Source organism: Excalfactoria chinensis, chromosome 1, assembly GCF_039878825.1.
Source record: "Excalfactoria chinensis isolate bCotChi1 chromosome 1, bCotChi1.hap2, whole genome shotgun sequence".
NCBI classification, from domain to species: domain Eukaryota; kingdom Metazoa; phylum Chordata; class Aves; order Galliformes; family Phasianidae; genus Excalfactoria; species Excalfactoria chinensis.
Window position 1 is genome coordinate 1,767,537 of NC_092825.1, and position 20,875 is coordinate 1,788,411.

Here is a 20,875-nt window from a genome sequence, read left to right on the forward strand (position 1 = left end):
TTCTCACGTTTCAGTGAGATTTTATCTGTCATAGCAATTACGTATAGAGAATCATTACCTCCCTACCAGTACAGATGAAGAACCAGTGCAAGTAAATGGGCATCACCAACCAGTCTGAAAATCCCATATGAAGTGGGAAGATATTTATTGAATTTAATTACTTGCCTTGTGATCCACCATTACTCCCGCTGGGCAGCTGGTGGTGCCACCAAACCCACCCATGTTAACTGCAGGTTGTTTAGGACATGTTTAAAAATGTACTTCTGTGTCTCTTTTGCAACAGAATTGAGACTAAACTATACAGAACAGTTTGGTATAGTGTGAAGAGTTTACAGTGTACGTCATGGGAACTGTTTCAACATATTACTGTTATTTATTTATAGAGTACTATTCTATAGGATGCTATTTTCAAACTAATTGTTATTGCCATCATGTTCTAGATCCCAGGTTAGTTGTAACCTTCGGCCTGAATATGTTTTCCTCTTTCTCCTTCCTTCTTTCTGATCCCATTTATTGTTTAACTTGGATTTTTTTGATAGTTTGGAAAACAGTGTTAATATGATATATATTCATTTATGCAGCTTAGCAGGATAGAGAGAAGAAGAACGCTTGTTTTTTTATGGATTAGAAAGAAGAGTGTGTTGCCTGAATTATCAGTCTGTATAATTGATCTTAATGAATATTTTAAATGGAGGGCATACCAGATTCCATCTCATTATTTTGATCAACCTTTTTTGAATATTGCATTAATAAGGACACGTTCTTGGCAATGAAGAGCAGTTTGAAAGGATGAGGTTAAATTATTTTAATGATTCTAAAAGTGTGTTATTTAAACAGTCACAAATGAAGATCCCTCATGCAAAATCCCCTCAGAATACCTCACTAGTTCTCAAGTAGCTGGCTGATGATAGGGCTAAACGCATCTGTAGTAGCTCATCCAAGCTAGATCCAAGCATGGTTGTACCTCTTCACTTAGTTATTGGTCTTCTATTCCGTTGTTAAGGTACAAGTAGTGTTGAAGTAGGCCAGGTTGGATGGGCCCCTGGGCAGCCTGTTCTGGTATTAAATGTGGAGGCTGGTGGCCCTGCCTGGAGTGGTGGGGTGTGGGGGGGTTGGAGCTTCGTGATCCAAGGACCATGAGGTCCCTTCCAACACAAACCATTCTGTGATTCTATGGAGTAACTGATGGAAAAGGACATGAATAAACAAAACAAAATAAAACAAAAACAACCATGATTCTTTGCTTGAAAGCTTCTGTTTTTACCTTTTTAAGGTGCTATGCAGCAAATAAGGTTTTTATTCTTGCCTGTTTTTAATCTTAAATTAGGTCACTGATACAGTGCCTTCAGTTGCTTCTAGGTGGTCACTTCCAGCATGGAATTTCATTTTAAGAAGCATGTTAATATAACATTGGTGCATATAAATGATGTAGTGCACTATGAACACCTGTGTTTTATACTGCTCTGTCTTCATAGTTGAGTTCCTGTGGTACTGAGGAAAGTCTTTCTGACTTCTGTATCACATTGGAACAGGTTGCCCAAGGAGGCTGTGGATGCCCCATCCCTGGAGGCATTCAAGGCCGGGCTGGATGTAGCTCTGGGCAGCCTGTTCTGGTCATTGGCGACCCTGCATATAGCAGGGGGGTTGAAACTGGATGATCATTGTGGTCCTTTTCAACCCAGGCCATTCTGTGATTCTATGACTTTCTATTTGTAAGGTAAAGAACCTTTGCTTTGCTAAGCTGTCATCAGGTTTGTTTTCAAAGTGCACGTACATATCTCTTCTACACAAAAAAACAAAACAGTTGTTCAAGCTCTGGGAGGAGGTGAACTCTGTGCTCCAAATCGGGCTTTGAACTTTTCCAGAGATGTGGAGATTACAGAATGAAAACCTACAAAAGCAGAGAGGTCGTGTATCTCACAATCCAAGCTTCACTGAGGCTGGTGCCTGCAGCCGTTATTAAGTTCATTTGTGAGTTTCACGATTGCTCATTTTTTGAGCACTGGGATGGAAATAGAGCTTTAAGAAAAAAAGGAAGGTCTGTAAAGGCCTAACATGCTGGAAATTACAGAGCACAGTAACAGGCTGTTTATTTGCTCCTGAGCTTGTCCTGATTTCAGTGGAAGGTACACAGAGTTTGAGTGTGTGCTGTTCAACAGAGAAAAGCTGAGAGCGGAAGGTAAGATGGGAGTGGAGCGAGTGGAGCTCAAAGGGATAATGTCAGTATGAGGAAATGTGCAATATTGGGCTGTCATTTGTGACAAAGAATGCTAATTACATTCTCAGATCATTCTTACATCAAATAAACACACTTTAAAAATACTTCAGCTGCGCATATGTGGTATTTCTGTCTGTTGCATCACTGAATGTCAGAGCTCATCTGTATGATTAATTGGCTTTTTGATTACCTAGCTTTTTCAATTAAAAGCTTCATATTTGTGTTCCTCAGCGCTGCTGAAAAAACAATGCAGATGTTGATAATAAAGGGAGACGACAACAGAACAGATTAGTGTCAGCACAGGGTGCTCCTTATGGAGAAAATTATTATACATATTCAGTGCCAGATGAAGTCTGTCAATTATAAAATATTTCAGTGACTGAGTGAAGATGCTCAGCCTTTTGAGGAGATTAATACAGGGCAAAATAACCGTGCACCAGTGACAGCTGTGATGCTAAAACATAAACAATTCCATTCTCCGGGGCAATATCTGTTCATAAATTTAGTTTATGTGCTAAAAACCTTTTGATACTTTCCAAAAACCCAACGATTCCCCTAACAGCTGCCAGTGCTTCTAGGTCAAAGATAGCACATAAGTGATGAGTTATTACATGCTCCACAGCAGCAAAGCAAAATGAGATCGTTTAACAAAGGAGTTAAAGAATAACCTTCTCGTACTGTGTATCTAACTAGAGTGTAAGGCTGTTATTTAAGAGTTCACACATCAAGCTTTGAGAAGAATCTGTCTGCGTTCTTCATTATGTGTTTACAACCTAATGATGCTTCTTGACTAGAGCAAACAAGCAGAGGGTCAGATAGCAGAATTCAAATGGTGAATGTCTGTATATCCTACATTATCTCAATTGCTTAATACAATAAGCTGGTCTTAGTGGTATTTTTAGCCATCTGGTTTTTCTGTTAAAAGGCAGAGCAGCAAGAAATAGGAAAATGAGAAGCTCAGATTGTGCAGCTTGGGACCTTGAAGACTGTGGCTTCTCTGTAACGTTGTTCCATGTGCATCTACACAGACAGACACGCACATATTCTCACACACTTCTGTTCAGTTTCTGTGCATCCATCATCCTTCCATTCTGCCACTGGATTGCATGTAAATTGAAAGCCCTGGTGGTTATAGACTTCATAACTACTTTTACGTCCCTACTATAATTTTGACACATAGGTTCCAGCCAACATCAACAGTTGCATTAATTTTGTCTACAGAGCAGCTGACGTCCTATCACTCCTTCACCCAGTTGCCTTTGCTTTAGAATATTCTTAATGCGTGCTTTTCTCTTCTGCCTGGAATTCTGGCACCAAACACAATGAGGTGTGTTTGTGAGTGCTTCTGCAGCTTATAGAGGGTGATTCAACTCTCTCTAGATCAAGCTTTCCTCAACAAATCCCGCTGTTTTCATTTACATTACGCTGCTTTGTAATACTGTTAAGCGTCGTTGCAAGAATCATGCCCCCTAGTCATGGGAGCAGAAGGAAATTAATTTTAATAGACTGCTGTGTGACACAACTACTTAGTTGATCTATGTGAATGAGCAAGATGCGTATCCCAATATTAATCAGGATATTTCTCTTCCAAGCTAAGCTTCTGTGCTTGCGAATTTCCTAGAAATACTTTCAGTGAGTGTTGTTTAGTATGCGTGTGGATATGCATGCAATGTAAGGTACTTCCCAGCAGGCAGCAAGTCACTGTTCCCTGTGGTTCTTGGGGGTTCTCTGATTTCTTTGCAATCCCTTGCTGACTTCAGTGGCCTTTTTGCAGGGAGCTTCCTGCACTGCACGAGGCTTACTGCCAGATCAGAGCCTGAGAATATAGACATAAGTTCTGCAAATGTGATCCTCTTATCTGCATCCATTTCTTTCATGACTTACATTTTTAGGAAGGATTTGCAAATCAGAGGTTCAGCACTTAATTTGGGGATTCTTCTTACCATGTAGGCTGTCAAGGAGCATTAACCTTAAGGTAAGATGAGCACACAGAGCACGAAGCTGTGAGCTGATGGCACATACTATACCAGGTGTTAAATAGTATTATCCATCCTGCTTGCTACAGTAAATAGGATTTCACTATTATGATGTGTCAGGATTTTCAGAGAAATCAAATTTGCTAGACACTAAACTGCCATTCTCACTGCTGAGCAGCTTTATTCTGGGATCTTGTGTTCATGCTAATCCTGTTGGTAGGAAATGCTTATACCAATTGTAAGGGGAAATTATAATTTAATGATCTCTTCCTTTTTTCTATTCAAGTCTTAGAATGGACCAGTGTGGTTTGCAGTGATAGAGCCAGTGCTCAGAAAGGAGATAACATACAGCTCAGCTTCACAGCCAAGCATTGGCTTTTTGTATGTGATTATAATGAACGTAAGTGCTAGGATGCAAACAATGCGAGTTCCACATTTGTTCAGATTCTTCAGAATCTTGTTTACCTTTTCAAAGTCTAAACAACCAAATAATCAGAATCTGTTTGCTGTGTCTTTTTTGTAAACTGTGGTTTGCAAGATGCGGATAACAGAGAGGAACTATTATAAGGCATTATTATAACTACAATCATTTTAATTCCCTGTGTTGTATTCTAGCAGTTTAGACGTTTTTTGTTTCTCTTTGTTTCAAATTATCAGTCTGTTGACTGTCTTTGATCTCACATGACTGTATCGGTGAGGATAAGTATCCTCCATAAGAGGATTCTGTTCTCACCTCTTGTGTTTAGAAGTTTGTGTTCGGTAGAACAAACATGTTTACGCTCCATACATTTGTACCGTATTCTTTCATGTCTTTCAAAATCAAATAGCAGTGATGTAGGTACAGTGTTTTAAGACTTGTAGATGCATCTAGCAAAGCAGAAAACAGTTTTGGCTGATGGTGCTGTGTTCTGAGCATTTGGGGAAAGCTCAGCAAACCTTTTGTCATCATTCCTATAAAGAAATGGAATTCCCTCTAGCACACTGCTGATGGACTCACTAAGTTGCAGTTGTTGCTTGTGTGCAATACGTGCTTTCTTTGATGGATGCACATAAAACCAGTAGGTTTTTCCAGATTCTCCACTGCAACTCAAAACACTGGCCCTTTATAGAATCATAGAATCACAGAATCACTAAGGTTAGAAAAGACCTAAGAGATCATCCAGTCCAACTGTTCCCCTGTCACCAATAGCTCCCACTAAACCACGTCCCTCAACACAACACCCAATCGTATATATTCCTTTCCTAAATATAATGGATAGCTGCATAACCACTGTCTTTCACACCTAGTTCATATTTGACATCTTTCATACCACGCAGGTCAGGGAAATAACCTCTCAGTAGAGGCCTTATATAGGATGCCAACATTTTATATTTTCCATAAAGGAATCTTTTACAACTTCCAGTTTCTCCAGTTTACCCTTTAGAGACACTTCCTAGTCTGCAGTCCAGAGAGATGACTGGTGAATGCAGTCCAGCTAAAAATGCCTTATCCCTTTTTTTTTTACTTCTGCTCTATTTAAACTGATGCTTCCACTAATATCTGTCTTAGCTTTACTAAATGAACTCCCGAGTTTCAGAAGTCTTGTTGGTTGACATTTTACAGACCTTTCTTCTCTTTATACTTGAAGTGGGTATGCCAATATTGTATTACTTAACACATTTGAACTTCAACCAGAGCTTAGAACAGCAGTATCTGTCAGTGGTCTAAAAGAAAACAGTTCCATCTTTCTTATTCTCTTCCTGTTTTTATGAGATGTTCTCAGTTTGTTTCTTCTATCTGAGAAGAACCTCATTGTTTTATCTCTTCATATTTGTCTATGGAAACAGATTAAATTGATCAATATGCCCTATGAGGAGTGACTGAAGGAACTGGGGCTGTTTAGTCTGGGGAAGAGGAGGCTGAGGGGAGACCTTATTGCTCTCTTCCAATATCTGAAAGGTGCTTACAGCGAGAGCGGGGTTGGTCTCTTCTCATTGGTGACAGGTGACAGGACGAGGGGAAATGGACTCAGGTTGTGCCAGGGTAAGTTTAGGTTGGATATTAGAAAAAACTTACTTACAGAAGGGGTTGTAAAGCTCTGGAATAGGCTCCCCAGGGAGGTGGTTGAGTCACCATCCCTGGATGTGTTTAGAAACTGTTTGGATGTGGTGCTCAGGGGCATGATTTAATGGAGGGCTGATAGAGTTAGGGTAGTATGGTCAGGTTGTGGTTGGACTTGATGATCTTTAAGGTCTTTTCCAGCCCTAGCAATTCTATGATTCAATGATTCCAAATGCATGTATTTTGCCATGAATCTCTCTCTATACATTTGTAGAGAGAGAATTGTTATGTACAGAATTATACTGAGAGACAGACTGGGAGGGAGAGATTTGTAGATGTTAAAACTACGTTATCGTTTCTTCCTTGAACTACATTTGAACAGAATTAGGTCACGGTCCTGTCTGTGTATCAAACCAACCCCAGCACTACATTAATCTAACAGCATCAGGTTCAGTCTACTCAGCCGAATTTAGCCATAATAAGGAGAAAATAAAATGTCAGACAATGCTTATTTTTAAACATTTATTTTTTTTAAATGAAGCAGTAAAATATATCATGGCTTCCACTGGAGCCATATACCATACCATTCTTATCTATGTAAGGCTACTGGTTGGACGATATTCAACCTCAACAGAGAATTCTTGCAGATTTGCCCAAATCAGTGCAGGAGGAGACCTGAATATAAAATCAAGACACATTAATTTCTCATTCTGTACTTGGACCAGGAGACTTTGCAATGTCAGAGCTCACGTGCTGCACCAGAGAGATAAAAGTAGAAGTTCATGATAGTTTCCCAATGCTTTGTATTTCCATACTGCTCATGAATCCCTCCCCCCCCCCCCCTACCCCACACACCCTTTTTACTATTGACCAGAGCATAATGTTTTTGTCAGTTTAACATAATAAAGCTGTCAGCCCAACCTGTGATCTTGCTTCATGTTGCCAATATTAGAAAATTTCTCTCTTCAAATTTCATTATATTTTGGGGATAGAGCTTTTGTTAAGCTCTTCTTGCCTGGCAGGTTGAGATTAGGAAACTTGCTACCAATTACAATATCTGAAACCTCAACCTGATTGACAAAGACAGACAGAGCTGTAGCCTTCTGACTGGAGTGCTGCATTAATGCACTACCTCCATATCTTGCTGAGCCACAATCACTATTCCAAATAATTGTTTTTACGCCTTTTTTGTTTAGTTTAGTTTTTTAGCTCATTATCTTTTATTTGCTATTTTAAAATAAGTAGCTAATATGTATATCAGTTATTAAATACACACCCACCCACATATTTTTGCATAAAACTACTGAAAATGTTTATTCTGAGACATTTTCCTATTAAAATACCCCTTTCACTATCACATATCCAATCAATAGCAGTGCTGAAACGCTGCTTAATAACAAAATAACGAGTTGTTCCACACTGAATAGTAGGTATTGATGTTTCTCTAAATGTTTGCTTATAGATTATTTTTCCATCCTGTGTGTATGTCTTTATATAAATGGAGCCAAAAAAACAAAGTGTGATAAGTAATATTCCAGGCTTTTCTCTCCCTGCAGTGAGACACTTGATGGCTGTTAACATGTAGCAGATAGTTCCGTATAGGTTGTTTGCAATCCTTTTTTCTTACTTATCCAATACGTATATTGCCTTGTTTTCAGATAGTTGTTTGTTTGTTTGTTTGCTTGCTTTGTAATTTCAGTTTGGAGCAAAAGATGGGTAATTTCATGTTCACATTTTGCAAATATTTGCAGAAGACCAAGGGGTAATGGTATTTTGGATGTAAAATAGTACCTCAGGCCCAGGAGCAGAAGTGTTTACATGAGATTTCAAGACTTTGTTAAAATGCACACTGCTTTTTGTTATGTAGTTGTGCTTTTTTCTTTATTTTAAACTCAATTGATGCATCTCTTTGATCCATCATCATTCTTGCAACTTTCTTTTTCTGGCCTGCTACCTTTTTGTGCATCACTTGGCTTTGGTGTTGTACCATGAGTCTCAGACAGAGCTAACCACATAGGGTTGCCAGCTTTTCTTCTGATGCTGTTTTCTTTTTAATAGGCAACCTCAAATTTTTGCTCTTTCTGCTTTATTTCATTGTGCTTTATTGACCTAAAATGTTCCTTTAAAATCATCCTGAAGTTTCTTTCTCAGCCTACAGGATACCCCAGTGCTGTTTCCTGAAGAATTTATGCACTGGCATTTCCTCAGATGGGGAGGATGGTGGCTTTTATTTATGTGAAATTCCAGTATCTTGGTAAAACCAAACTCAGTGTGTGTTAAGCAGATGTATGCTCTAACAGGATGGACAGAGCTCTTTGAGTGGTTGAGCAAGGATATTCGTTGGAAAAGGGGAAGCTCAAAGCCTCTAAAGTTCAAATTCCTGATGATTTTGGTTGTTGACATGAGATTCCCCCAATACTGGCAATACTTTATTGGGCCCCCAATACAGGAGAGATGTGGAGCTGTTTAATAGGGTGCGGAGGACAGCCACAAAGATGATCAGAGGGCTGAAGCACCTCCCCTATGAAGACAAGCTGAGGGAGCTGGGCTTGTTCAGCCTGGAGAAGAGAAGGCTGTGAGGAGACCGCATTGCAGCCTTCCAGTATTTAAAAGGGGATTATAAACAAGAGGGGAATCAACTTTTTACAAGGGTAGACAGTGGTAGGACTAGAGGGGACAGTTTTAAGCCCAAGGAGGGAAGATTTAGGTTGGATGTCAGCAGGGAAGTTCTCCACAAAGGGAGTGGTGAGGTCCCGGGATAGGCTGCCCAGATAGGCTGTCAATGTTCTGTCCCTGGAGGTGTTCAAGGCCAGGTTGGATGGCACCCTGGGCAGCCCAGTCTAGTACCAGATCTGGAGGTTGGTGGCCCTGCCTGTGTCAAGGGGCTTGGAGCTTCATGAACCTTGTCATCCATTCCAACCCAAGCCATTCAATGATTGTGTGATTCTATGGTTCACTGACCCAAGAGATGGTGAAATACTGTTTTTCAGGAAATGGCTGTTTATGTTGTATGGCTATTTATGTCATGCCCCCTGTTTTCCCAACTGTCGTGTTGCTTTGCAAAGGTGATTTTTTTCATAAGCCCATTCCTAGTCCTGCAGCTTGCAAGTCCTCACTGCTTGAATCTTACTTTCTTCCTAACTCTTCCTTGCTTACACAGTTATCACCGCTTTTCACCATCTGCTGACTTCGAACTGTATTTTAACAATGGGAATTTAATCATGTTCCCGTGATAACTGGGCATCGCTAACCGCTGTTTTTCTCTGCGATGGTTTCAGTTTCTGTTAAAGATTCTCCAGTCTTGATATTTGTGAAGTCTGAACACATATGCACGTTCATCCCATGAATAAATATTGCAGGTGGGGATAAACTGTGAGACAAGAGGATATGCACGGAGCAATAGCAAAAAAACAAAGCAGCACGTTGGACAGCTCCTTCAGTCCCCCTCTGCTTTATTCTCATGTATGAAACCATTACTGGGTGCTCGTTAGGATAAGTTGTTCATCCAGCACTGCTTGGTTTAATGAAAACAAATCAGTGGATGTGTACAGTTAAACATAAACATGTCAGCGTTGCCTAAGTCACCCCTAGTGATTGTGTCTGCATCTGTTTTCCTTGATACCTTCAGCTGCGCTATTTCCCTTCCCCTTCCTGAGAAGCAATGAAAAACACCATGAGAAAAATTTCTAATAGGCAAAAAAAAGAAATCTGTCATTTGAATGTCAGAAGGTGGTGTTTATCTCATTTCATAGGATATAGCAAAGTGTTTTAACATATGTGTGGTCAATGAATAAGCAGCTTTCCTTCCTCCTATGTCTGTTCCCTCCTCCCACCCTTTTTCCTTTGTAGAAGTTTTGGTACAAAAGTTGTATTAAGTTAGTACTGTGTTTAAAGCAACCCTCAGTGAGATGGTTTGCTTGGAGTTCTTTGTCAAAGTATTACTTAGAAAATGCTCCAACTCCATATAAAACCACGTGAGCCACAGAATGTTAGGGTATCTGAACTGCAGTAATTCTTTAATCTCTTGCACTTTCCTGGGAATCTGATGCATATGTATTCCCTTAAAGTTATTTATCTTTAAAATATATATTGTGCACTGTTTCTCAGTGGCCCAATTATTTTATTTTTGGACAAACTGAGCAACAAATGAGAAGAACCACTCTACAGGCCAGTCTGCTTTCACTTATTTTCTGTTCCCGACCTTTTGCATACTCGTATTTGAAAACAAGAAGGACCCAATTTATATACACCTTCCATTTAAAGAGGTATCAGTGACAAGATGTGCATTAAAACATTTTCTGAGCACCTTTTCATATTATGAAGTTCCCTTTTCTTCCAAGGCAGTTGTTAGTGATTTTTCTCATTACAAAGCAATAATAATTATGTGAAATGCTTCCCTACGTTTTTGTAAATCATCTTGTAAACCCGAAGGCTGAAACAGCCTTCCCAAGCACATACCGGCTTCATTTCCATTGCTGTCAGTCTGAGTGATATTTTAATTTTTCTGCCCCTAAAAATACTTGAGTCCTGTAACAGATAGATAAATGAGAGAATCCCCAGGAAATGCTGCAGAATGTTTCTATTTGCCAGCACAATAAATGCAGAAGCTAATAAATGTCCTCTTACATCAGAAGGAGGCGTATAATGAGTAAATGATGGGAAAAGGAATTTGGGAAATAAATGATCAATCCAATCTAAGTCGACAAACAATTTCTTAATAACTTGGCCTTCGGTTGGAGAGAGGGCTGTGCTCAGCACAGAGGAGAAGGGCCGTTTCCATCTGGTGGCTGATAGATTTTGTGAGGCTGTTTTAGCTTCACCGTACAATAAGCCGTGATTCACACACAGCCTTTCTCATGCAAAGTTGGGATGGTTTGCCATTTGTCTGTATGGGCCTATAGGGAAAAGGGACTGTTAGCAAAATCTAATCCTCATTTCTAATTCCTTGCTGTAAGTATCCAGTTGTTCTTCAGGACAAATGTTGGGAAAGGGTACAATTCCACAATATCTGGCAAAAACAGTGTTCTGCCCTGTATTCTGCCCCTATTGCAGGTTTATTTTGTCCTTGTCATCTGAGTTTATTGTGCCCTTCATGTGCAAGGAATTAAGTCCTACCTAGCTGTGCTTGTGGCGATATTCTTAACATCTGGAAGAGTCCAGCCACAGGAAGAGCTGAACCAAAACCTTAGGATTTGACCACAGTTTAAGCCTGCTGCAAATAGAGAGGGGAAGATAAATGTACCAGATTTTGTGCAATGTTCTGATATGGATCTCTGCTTTGTCCAGGCTCTGTTGCAGAAGTCAAAGGTTAAGTACAATTTTTCTCTGTTATATTACCCATGAAGCTCCCTGAAGCCAGTGCTCCAGCTTTAAAGGTGGGAGAAGGAGTTCAAGATGAGCAGGAGGGCTGTAGGAAGAAGCCTGGGGAGAACAGACAAGGAGAAAATCACAGTAATGGACTTGGTGACAAGCCTACTGACAACTTCTTTTCAGCTGAAGTTTTTGCTTTGAAGAGAGCAAAACCAATTTGTCTTGTGCATTACCCAGATGCCTTTAAAATCTTCAACTCTCCGTTCCTTCAATAAAGAAGGAACAGACAGCTGGCATTGCACTTCTGTAGCAGAGGCACCGTATTTGTGAGATCGCTCCTAGAAAAATGTGTGATCTTTACACTGATATTTCAAAGGTGAAGATTTCTTCTTTCTTGTATTCTCTTTTACAGAGCTGTTTTTCAGCCTGCGGATGGGTTCTGTGGTTGGCAACACACTCAGTATGCTGTGGGTTCAGTTGGGCTGCGTAGGGGCTCATGTTGCTCGTGTTGCTTTTAATTGGTATTTCCAGGCAGCTTAGAAGTGGTGGTGAGCCATCGGTGGGGAGAGGGGATGGTAGCGATAATGCAAGGCTGGTGGTGTGTTCAGTGCTCTTCAAGTGTGTCACAGGGAATTGAAAGTTCTTCCATCTTATGCCTTTCTAACTGAAAAGCATTATACCTGAAAGTCGAGACTTTTCAATATGTTTCTATTCACATGCATATTGCTGTGCCTCAAAAGGCCTTTCCTTTTGAAATATGGAAAGATAATCGTGTGTTTGAAATGAGTAGATACTCTCCTGCCACTTTTGAAATCTTTATTTTTTTTTCCCCCTTGTCAGCGAGTTTAACTGTTTGCACTACTGTGGGCCGTAATCATCTAGGAATATGTATTTATGCACACTAAAATACAAAAACATAGCTGCAGTAATTATGAAGCAAATTCAAATGAACCACAGCAGAAGAATTCAAACGTGTGTCTAATTCTCAGGGAAGAATTACCATTTTTTTTTAATGTCTCACCTTAACATTTCACTGTTTTCCCTATCTGGTGTAATCCAGTTGGAAATTCTTCTTGCAACCAAATTGGTTGCCTTTTTTCCTATATATTAAACATAAAGCCCCCCCAGTCAAATAACCCTTGTTCCTAAAACAACTATAGCAATGACACAGAGTGTGTATTTTCTTGATGATGCCATATGTCTTTTTCATGTCTTTTTGGTGACCCTGCACATAGCAGGGGGTTGGAACTGGATGACCATTGTGGTCCTTTTCAACTCAGGCCATTCTGTGATTCTGTGATTCTGTTTTATTCTATGTTACTATTTACTCATTTCTTGCTCAACTTGTTTAACAGGCTTTTAAAGCATGCTTTGTAGTTGGTTTTTTTTTTTAGATTTTATTTTTATACTGGATAGCAGTGCAGGTTGAACTTCATATAGTTGTTTTTGCTAATTGACGAAAGGTTTCAGATACTACTCAAATTAAGAGAACTCCTTTAAAATAAACAAAATAATCCTTACAAGTTCCAGACTTTTATATTGGAAAAATTAAGAGCACAGTGCTATATATGCCATATCATTCTATGGGTGGAACCATATGGCTATATATGCCATGCCATACGCTGGGCGTCTTGATGAGGAGCTATGAGATCTGGTTTAGTGGCTTGTGGTAGAAAGGGTAATGGGAGGACAGTTGGACAAGATGATCTTGTAGGTCCTTTCCAACCTTGTGATTCTATGATTTTTGAAGTAGGAATTTATTCATGGTGAACAGAAAAAGGATCTATTTGTAAGTCCTGGAGTCACTATGGAGGTTTCCAAGAAAAAGGTAAATGTGACACTTAAAGACGTAGTTTAAGGACATGGTAGGGATGGGCTAGTGGTTGGACCAAGTGATCTTAGTGATATTTTCCAACATTAGTGATTTCTTGATTCTGTGATAATACCTGTGAGGGTGAATGATACCTTTCTATTTGAGCACTTGATACAATTCAAGGAAATTTTTGGGAACTTGGATGTTTTTCAGATATCTGATTTACTGGCAGTTTTTTACTTCTCCTCTTGGTTAGGCTTTAAGGAATAGTTTGAGAAGAGAGAAAATAAGTAGAAAGCTTCAGTGTGCATGTAGCATAAATCCAATTCCCAGTGGCATGATCCCTAAGACACAGATGTAAGGAATATAATCATCCTTCTAAGCGTTCAAGACATGATTTTCCAGTGTCCTAAGCACCCTCTTGTAGTTGAGCCTAATTTGGGTTAAATGGCCTCTGAAGGTTCATCTTAAACTTTCTGTGAGTTGTTGCTATAAAATGAAGCTTGCTGACTGAGATAATTTAACTTGATGCTTCTTACTTCTGGAGAATGGAAACCTTACATTACGTTAATACATTCAGCAGTGCAGAGAGTTTCTTTAGTGTGTGGTAAGCTTTCAATGATGCTGATCCTACAAGGCATTGCCATGTCTCGCAATAACCAAATTGATGTTTCTCCCATAGTAGGTTTAAGTTAGCTGGCTATGAGGGCGCATGGGGGATTTTGTTAAGGAGCTTCATGTGGGAAAATCATAGAATCATAGAATCACCAAGGTGGAAAAGATCCACAGGTTCACCCAGTCCAACCATTAAACCTGTCACCAATAACTTTCACTAAACCATATCCCTCAACAAAACATCCAAACTTTCCTTGAACACCTCCCTGGGCAGCCCATTCCAGTGACCACTCTTTCAGAGTAGTAAGAGTATGTGGTACTCAGGGATATGATTTAGCAGAGGTTTTTTTAGAGATGGGGTACTGGTTAGGCTGCGGTTGGACTTGATGATCTTCAAGGTCTTTTCCAACCTGGGTAATTCTATGATTCTATGATTCTATGTCCTTCTTGGTAAGGCTGAGTGGTTGTCACACATTTAAGGTGGGAACATCTAGCCTACATTAAGTATCCGGGGTCAATCAGCAGTTGCTGATGAGAGATTATAGGTACCACTGAATGGTTATCAATCCATCCCCTCAGTTTGGCAAGAGAAAGACTTGCCTCCATTCTGTTTGTGTTTTGCTGTTGATTATCAAGGAATCACAGTTCAAACATTTATCTATGGGCAGCTGAGGTTTTTCGTGATGAATCCTATAGAGACAAGTACTGTGGACCGCTGCCATTGTGCTCAGGGGATGAGCAGACCTGCTCTGTAATGCCATCAATGCCCTACAGAGACAAAGGAGTTCATTTGCTATAATAGATGGATGCTGTGCAGGGGAATATGCATAGAATAGAGAGTGTGTTCCTAAAAAGCATCTAAAAATCCATTCAGACTAATGAGGAAGAGGTTTCTTTGAAGGGCTGTGGATGTCTAGCAAAATAGAGATAGTAAAGCACAAGTGATGGCTTTGAATGGAGAAGAAAAATAAAGAAACCAGTAGAAGAATATACATATATAGGAGAGAACATGCATTAAATAACTTTGGGAAGGCTGAGAGGCAGAATAACAGCTCTGGCTTGAAAAATGGACCGAGCACTGTGGGAGGGAGAATTGAAATTGATGGTAAGAATATACAGAACCTGCACACACCAAAAAAAAAACAACACAGGAAAAAGAAGCCTGCTAAGTAGTGAGAATAGTCCTCAGAGGTCATGAAACAGAGCTATAAATTGCAAATGTTTTCCGGGTCTGCATCTGAATTATTTGCCGTGGTATAACTTCCAGCTGTAGGAATTTTGTGGTGCTATTGAGAGCAACAGAACCATGTTTTTCACTTCTGAAGCAGTGTATTTGGTGCTAATGATTACACTGTGGTACACTGAGAGAACTTAAGCGGTTTCTTTCTCGTAGGTCCTGGAATTTTTATGTAGCCTGTTTTTGAGTGAGAAGGCCACCTGCCTTAGTTTTGGCTGTATTTCTTTCAGAAGGCTGTTTCCAAACAAAATGGGTCTTCTGGGATACATCATTGTAAGAGCACTGAAAAAGCCTCACATTAGTTTGATTTAAATTTGCTCATACCTCATTTCATTTCTTGCTAACCTAATTATCAGCGTAGCTCTCAATGTAGACTGAATAGGAAACATAATTTTGTAGGAGTCTGATCGTTACCAAACAAATCCATATGATCCTCAGCATTTGTACTGCAGCAATCCTGATCTTTTCACACTGCTCAAACCAGTCTAAAACAGCTACAACAGGCTGTCCTTTAAGTGCTTTATTCACTTCATAATCACCAAAAGGTCCAACCTTCTGCTCCAAGGAGGATCGCCACTGAAGACAGACAAGATTGATCAGGGCTTTCTGCCATCAGATCTTCATCAGCCACAGAGGCTGGAGATACCACAGCCTCTTAGGGTCTCTGTCTCTCTTCTTAATTATACTTGGAAGAAAGCATTTTTCCTCATGCCCATTCAGAAACTCAATTGTTTTTATTTACAGCTGTAGCTCTTGTTTTCTCACTGTGCACATCAGTATGGAGCCCATCTCTTTCTTGCTGATGGGCTCTTCTTCAGGCTTTTAAGGCTGATAGGTCATAGAATCATAGAATCATTTGAGCTGGAAGGGACCTTTGAAAGTGATCTAGTCCAACTCCCCTGAAATGAACAGGGATACCTACAGCTCAATCAGCTCAGAGCCCTGTCTGGTCTGACATTGGGTGTCTCCAGGAACAGGGCATCCACGAGCTTTGAACAAGCTCTTTTAGTGCTTCACTACATACACATATATTTAAGTAAAAGCTTTTTATCCAGTCTGAATCTCCTTTCTTTTAGTTTGAAATCCTTTCCCCTTGTTTTATCACATCACCCTGCTAAGGATTGTCACCTTCTTTCTCATAGGCCACCTTTATATACTGAAAGGCTCCTCAGATCTTCCCAGCGCCTTCTCTTCAGCCTCAGCTCCCACAGCCTGTCCTTATTAGGATAATTCTTCCATCCTTTGGATCATTTTTGTGACTCTCTTCTGAACATGCTCCAACAGGTCCAATGTGCTCCAGCAGATCCTTCCAAGTCTTGCTCTCCTCCAGACTGAACGGTTTATATTTCATTCCCCTTTCCTATAGGGTGTGTGCCCCCATTCTGGTGTTATTTGCAAACTTGGTGAGCATGTGTTCCATCTCTGTGCCATTAGTTGAGGCATTAGGGCATGTTGTGGAATGGACACTTGAGAAACTCTGCATATAACTGACTCTTAGATGGAGACTGATGATCCAGCTGGATTTTTACCTGCAATTCACAGAAGAAATTTTCTTTTATTCTTTTGGGCATTTTAATGAGATAACTGCCTCTGAAAGCCAACCCAAATGAGTCGTAACATTGGAAATGAGTGATTTTCCCACACCGCTCATCTGACTATGGAGACTGAGCAACATGATCTTAAAATCATGGCTGCTGTAGTCCATTGGAGGGGCTACATTGGCTTTGGAGCTGTCTTTATAATAAGTTTGCAGTAACAGCTTCTTGGGGAAGCTCAAGTTTAATTCCCCTGCCTGTAACACCACTGGATTTTGTAAGAGTTATCCACGCAGCAGATGAGCTACGTCTGTGTATGAATACAACAGAAGACTTAAGTTAAGCTGACTTTGTGCTGCGCTAGATATGGGATGCTCTGTGTGCCCATACTGATGATGAAAACTATCTGCAGTGCTGGATTGCAGTTCTATATAACCGTATTTGAAATAGCTGTATCCATCTAGTGGGGGCAGGGAGATGGGAAGAAGGAAACATATTTATACTCTATACACTGAAATAAAGTACTGAGTTCTCCAACATAGACAGCCATTCAAGGCTCACGGTCATCCTAATTTGCCTGTGAGCTGGTATTCCCTGTAACATGGCTTTTGCCATGCAAAAGTTGCTGGTTGGACCTGTCTTTGAGAATTAATTCGACAAAGGTAGCTAAGAATGGGAAATGTAAATCCTTTATGAACATGCTATTCCTAGTGCCATAGGCTGTACTCAGTACCAGTGAGAGCAGGGATTCCTCATCATACATTACCTGGGCATCACCCCTGACAGCAACATTAGGTACTGGAACATGAGGCAACATGAGGATGACAGCAACATGAGGTACTGGAATGGGCTCCCCAAGGAGGTGGTTGAATCGCCATCCCTGGATGTGTTTAAGAGCTGTTTGGATGTGGTACTCAGGGATATGATTTAGCAGAGGTTTGTTGTTGTGGTATTGTTTTGTGGTTGTTTTTTAAGAGATAGGCTACTGGTTAGGCTGCGGTTGGACTTGATGATCTTCAAGGTCTTTTCCAACCTGAGTAATTCTATGATTCTATGATTCTACGATTAGCCATTCCTATATGCTTTGAAGACAGCGTTTGTCAGTTTGGATAATACTCACATGTCATTCAGGAATTCCAAGTTCCAGAGACCAGGCTGGAGCCAGGAAGGTGCACCCTTGGTGGAAGAAGGTCCACTCAGTAGGTACTTCAGCAAACTGGACATTCCTATGTCCACAGGTCCTGATGGAGTGCACCAGTGAGTGCTGAGGGAGCTGGCAGTTGTCACTGTGACGCCAGTCTTGATAACTTTTGACCGATCATGATGAATGAGAGAAGTGCCCAAAGGCAGAAGGAAAACAAATGTCAAGAAGGGAAAGAAGGAGGACTCAAGGACCTACAGGCATATAAGACTTACCTTAATTCCTGAGCAGGTGATCAACTAATCCTGGATTAGTAATGAGCTAAGTACTGCACTGGGTCCAGTCCTCATTTATGATTTGGACAATGAAGTAGATTGGACTGGTTATGGGATTTTTTTCTTGGAGATCTCCAAACCTATCTATCTGGACATAGTGCTGGGCAGCCTGCTCTGTGTGTCCTACTTGAGCAGGATTGCTATAGAATCACATCATAGAATGGCCTGCATTGAAAAGTACCACAATAATTATCCAGTTCCAACCCCCCTGCTGTGTGCAGGGTCACCAACCACCAGACCAGGCTGCCCAGAGCCACACCCAGCCTGGCCTTGAATGCCTGCAGGGATGGGGCATCCACAGCCTCCTTGGGCAACATGTGGTTGGACTACATGGACCCAGGGGTCCCTTTCCACCACAGCCATTCTGAGTTTCTTTCATTCTGGGGATGGAGGTGGGTGGAAAATCTGCTTTTGGTTGTGTAAAAATAATATCCAACAGATACCCTTAGGGAGAATGTAATTTATAATGTGTGAGAGGGAAAGGGTTGAGACTAAGAAGAAAAGTTGTAAATAAGAATGATTTAGATTAGGCATCTTGTCATCAGCAGGAGATGTAAATATAGTTGTGCATTTACACATGCATCTCTAAGATTGAGAACATTTGTATTAAAGACTGTACTACAATTACATGCAGATTAGATGCTTGGCTGAATAGCTGTAAGAATTTTGAATAGATTTGTCCTTTTCACAAAGGTTTTCATTTTCTTTGGCAGTTCTGAGTGTTAACAAATTAGAGATCAATGCTCTACTAGGGCAGAAACGTGAAGTGCAGCATATCTTGGAAAAAAACTTTAGAGGCATTAATAATTGCAGCTAAAGGTATTAGCGGTGCCTGAAAAACAGGATTGGAAATTCAAAAGAAAAGGTTGAAGAAAAAGCTATTTTGCCCATTTTCTGCTGATAAATGAGATAGGTGTTGTACACCATTTGGATACTCTTTTTCAAACAGAATGTATAGTCTTTGACATGTAATGGGATAAAGGAAATCACGTTGGGAAGTGAATTGTCTGCTGGCAGGACATTTGCCAAGATGCCATAGTTTCTTTCCTTTGTGTGGTAGGTTGCATTACTGTCTCTGACATATTCAGCTCTATTTGGGGTATCTGTTTGACTTTGAATCCTTCTGTAGAAAGTTATTTGATGGAGTTGGTGTCCTTAGTCCTTCCTACAGTCTCTAGTATTTCAGACATGCAATCTGTCAGTGGAGCACTGTGGTCCAGAGCCGATTTCTTTCAGGTCTTAAGAGGAGGATGACCATACTGGTTCTACAAAGGCGTGAGAGTAAAGGGCAGAGGAGAGGGGAATTTGCACTTGAATTTGAGCCAACATAGAATGTACTTACCTCAAGGCAAGCTCAATTAAACCCCTGAAAACAAGTCTTGGCCTTGTTCTTTGAATGTCCTCTGTAGAGTTAAGTCCAGAATCCCTGATCCTTACCTGAGCTTTTCTGAATCACAGGGCTTCTCTAATAGTTTGTCTTCTCTCTCCCTACCTTGCACCTACTTCTCCTCTTTCTTGCAGTTATCATTACTTTCTGCTTTGAAAGCATGTCCCCTAATTTGTGCATATCTCTTCTGTTTATATGAATGTCTCTAAATAGTCCTGAGCATCCTCATACCGTGGTTGTGGTCTCCCATCAAGGAATCTCTTGGCTGTTTCTCTGTAAGTCCCAAAACTCTGGAAGTTATCTTTATGCTGGAGCTCAGAATTGGAAAACTGGTTTGCTTTGGAGAGCAGCCATTCTTGTATGTTCAGTTTGCATAGATTTCCACAAAAGCTGAATAACTCATGTTTTCAGCCCTATAACCAGTTACAGAGAACTTTCTTGATCCATCCATTTAGGTCTTGTCTTCTGATGAAGGCAAAACAGCACCAAACACGTTCAGCCATTCATTCAAAATGGGTATAGACTAGCACATTAAAAAGCCCAACGAGAGCAGAAAGCATAAGATGTGGTAGATTCCCTGAATGGGGAGTTGGACCTTTCTTGCTTCATCTCTGGAGCTGAAAAATGCAACAGTTGGCTGCATTGTGCAGCTGGGCCGAATGAGAGTGGTCATAACTTCTATGAAAATAACTTGTTTAAAAATTGAAGCAAAGGCCTGTTTTGATGAGATTTCAGGAGAAATTACTTCTTTCATGTATCACTTTAATAGCATTTGTGGTGGAATAAAGATGCAGTATTATTTGGGAATCTGTATGATGTTACATGCTTGGCTTTCCCTGGCTTATGAAAATAAATACAGAGACAAATAGAGGTTTTTAATTCAAATAAAGATGCAATAAAAATGGCCATATATTTATAAAGCAGTAAGTTAATATCATTTGAAACTTAGATATATGCACACTGTTTAGCACTGCAGTAGACAGCCTTGTTGTCTTACTGTCATTCCCTCTTCTCCAGTTCTTCCTCTTTTTTTGCACAATTGTTGCTTTTATTGGCAGCATCAGAGATTAAGCATGACCGTGTTGTAAGGGCATTTCTTTCAGCAGTATTTCTTGCCTTTTTCTTTATAATCCATGTGGTCAACTTTATGTGCCTAACAGTGGGGCATGATCTAGTGTTCATGCATCTTATGCAGTGACTCCTGCAACAGTTCTCTATGGCTTTTCTTTGCTGTAATGTGTCACTTTGGGCACGTGTGGCTGTGCTT

General features: G+C 40.3%; 1 protein-coding gene across 4 annotated transcripts in view; it reads left to right on the top strand.

The window, feature by feature from the left end:
* Positions 1-20,875, top strand: part of CHCHD3 (coiled-coil-helix-coiled-coil-helix domain containing 3) — a 155,804-nt gene that overhangs the window by 97,454 nt on the left and 37,475 nt on the right. The window lies entirely within an intron of this gene.